This window comes from Myotis brandtii, unplaced genomic scaffold, assembly GCF_000412655.1.
Source record: "Myotis brandtii unplaced genomic scaffold, ASM41265v1 scaffold596, whole genome shotgun sequence".
Classification (NCBI taxonomy): domain Eukaryota; kingdom Metazoa; phylum Chordata; class Mammalia; order Chiroptera; family Vespertilionidae; genus Myotis; species Myotis brandtii.
The window spans coordinates 419,762-422,964 of record NW_005370250.1 but is presented as its reverse complement, the minus strand read 5'-3'; the positions used below and the strand labels follow the sequence as shown (position 1 = coordinate 422,964).

Genomic DNA, 3,203 nt, shown 5'->3' with positions numbered 1-3,203 from the left:
GGGCCTGCTGGTGCTGCTGGGCTGGGAACCACACTTTGAGAACCATAGCTTCAGATGTGTGCTAATTGTGAAGCAGATGCAGGCTCTCTCTGTACTGGCTTCGGTCCAGTTTCCATTATGTACGTTTTTATGCCTTTTCTGATGCAAGTTTCTTGTTTTTGTTTTTTAAATCTCTTAACTTACCTTTTACATTGCATGCGTGCATTTATGCATTGTTTTACCTGATTGGACTGGGAGCATCTGTGATCTAGTCTGGAAAGCTATGACTGTTCTTTTTATCTGTTACATTTAGTTCTAAGCTTGCACTGGCCTTAGCATTCTGGTGATAATGGTGGTGGCTTTAGAGTTTGTCACCTCTAAGTCATTTCTTACCCGTTTTTTACAATGCTGCAGTTTTCCTGCCCTGGCCAACTGCTGACTAAACTCACCTTCTGCTCTTTGTAACTGTTTCTTGAAGCAGCACTTTTCTTCAGCCACAGCCCTTGAGGTCTTTGGACCTCTTGCATATCAGGAACCTCAGCTTAACCTGCATGGCTGCAGACCCAGTGGCCTCTGTCTTCCGCATCGATCAGCTGCCTCCTGCACACCCCCTACTGGGGATGTGCTTGCAACCAAGGTACATGCCCTTGACCGGAATCGAACCTGGGACCCTTCAGTCCCCAGGCCAACGCTCTATCCAGTGAGCCAAACCAGCTAGGGCTGTAACTGTTTCTTGAAGTGGCACTTTTCTTCAACCACAGCCCTTGAGGTCTTTGGACCTCTTGCATATCAGGAACCTCAGCTTAACCTGCATGGCTGCAGACCCAGTGGCCTCTGTCTTCCTGTCCTCTTGCATATCTCTGTGGACGGTGTGGCTGTACTGACATCTACACTTCACTGGCTACCTTCCGTCTGTCTGTCACATATCTGTGGCCCGTTTTTGACTTTCTTCTTTGTCTCCAGTGTCTTCTGGTCTCTGCTGACTTTGGGTCCCATGAATTCTCTGGAATCATCACTCATAAACCCTGAGAAGTCCACCCAGGAAGACAAAGCTTCTGAGAAGACTGTTGCCAGGGAGACTTTAGCCCAGAAATAACAGCCACTTTTCTCAAGCCTTTTCCTGTTCCCGCTTTCAAAATCTTTTCCCTTTTTCACAGCTTCAGAGTAAGAGACAAAACAGCTGTGCTTTGTGTTTGAAAACTGCAACTCACGTTCAAAATGCTACGATCCCAACGAAAAGCCTGTTTTCAGCACTTTTATTTGGAGAAGTAGGCAAAGCTTATTCTTTTATTTTAATGTAACTGTGTGCATGTTGATTACAAAACTAATACTTTTTCACTTGCGAAAACTTAGAAGATGCAGAAAGCAAAAATAGCAAAACAACCATGGATGATCCAACAAATAAAACCACCCAGAGGTAACCTTTTCAGCACTTTTACGTCCTCTAGGTCATATTTTGTAGCATCCAAAACTTTCCTTCAAAATTGTACTCAGAAGCCCTGTATGTAAACAGATGAAGCTGCTTGGATTGAAGGCAGGAGACTTGAGGTCCAGCTGCTCAATTGAACCCTCACTGCCCACAACAGCCGAGCAGGCTCAGCCCTCCGCAGGCCTGTGTGAGGACCGCCGCTCTAGGTCATTCCTGTGCAAAGCTAGACCCTGCAGATTCCCTGCCAAGGCATTCTTGGCTTGACACTCCGGTTGCCTTTGGGGGGATGGGGGAGGGAGGGGAGAACAGACGCTATTTGGGGGTTGATGGGCCTTTCAGCTTCCGTATATTTTATCTTTTCCTAGAGTCTATGTTATTCCCAGTCTAAAGCAGAGATTATTAATTTGGGGCTCAAACATTGCCTGAAAAAAAAATATATCTATAGCTTTAATTAGTGTAGGGTTCATGCAAATTTTTTTTCCTTCATAAATAAAATTTTGAAGAAAGATCTCAGCAATTTCCAGTTCAGCAATATAATGGAAATCTTTGCATTTCAATAGTTTAAAAAGTTAAAGTATTAAACATTTAGGAACAAAGGGGAAAACAATTTGAGCAGAAATTTTGTTCCCATTGCTTTTAAGCTTGACTTCAACTTATCTATCAAATATTTTTTTTAAAAAATACATTTTTATTGATTTTAGAGATAGAGGAAAGAAAAGGAAGAGAGAAAGAAACATTGATGTGAAAGAGAAACATTGATCAGTTGCCTCCCATATCCATATATCCTGACTGGGGATCAAACCTGAAACCTGGGTATGTGCTCTCACAAGGATTTGAACCAGCGACCTTTTGGTGCAGGGGATGACACTCAACCAGCAGAGCCACACCTGCCATGGCCATCATGGTTTTTAAACAACTGATTGGCATTTTCCCTTTTCAAATTTAAATTGTAATGTCTTCTTACATCTAGCATTTTAATATCAGCATTATGAGATAATTACATAGCACATAAAACTAACCTTAGACTAAAAAATAATGGTAATGGCACTGATTTTTTATAAAGATGACCCCGCCCCCATCCATTGTAAGTGTAACGTAGTATTCCATAAATACAGTGATGAATAACTATGTTTTAAATTTTGTTATTTTCATCTATTTTAAATTTCAGGAATTTACTTATTTTAAATACTAGTATACTAGGAAAGTTCCTTGCAAATGAAATCCCACAACAGATACACTCTTCTAAAAAGTAGTGATGCTTTTGAAATGTTAGCCCTTTTGTGGTGTGAACAGGGGTTTGTATTTTGTTGTTTTTATAGGTTCTGATCTCACATTTATTTTGAATTTTCTGAAAGTTGGGCCCATTGTGTATTGGGTGCCATTGGCTAAGCATTTGCCTAGAGGGGAAGGCAGGCCTCATTCTTGGGCTGATAAAGATGCAACGAACGTAAATGCCTCTAAAACATCCCCTTCACCCGTCTTTAGCAAAGTCAGCTGCATTGAAGGCGTTTGCCCTGGTGACGCAGTGCTGGGCTGTGGCTCTACCTCCACCCTGATCCCATTAGCCCCCCGCCCCCAGCATCTCCACCCCCTCATTTGTGTCTTATTTTACGTTCATGATAAAAATTATAGCAGAATTAAAAGGATAGATAGAGATGAGACCCTAAACGTCATGCCCCTTCATGGACCGTTTCATTTAATATCCTTCTATTTTTGATATAAGGATATAAATATAAGGATATATATATTTAATATATATTTAATATATAAAATATATTTAATATAAGGATATATA

The 3,203-nt window shown here is 41.1% G+C and overlaps 1 long non-coding RNA gene across 1 annotated transcript in view; it reads left to right on the top strand.

Annotated features, from left to right (window-relative positions):
- Positions 1-604: 604 nt before the first annotated feature.
- LOC106728340 overlaps positions 605-3,203 on the top strand; it is a 6,761-nt gene continuing 4,162 nt past the window's right edge. Inside the window, exon 1 of the long non-coding RNA XR_001364640.1 lies at positions 605-616. This is a non-coding gene — a long non-coding RNA (uncharacterized LOC106728340). The remainder of the gene's footprint in view (positions 617-3,203) is intronic.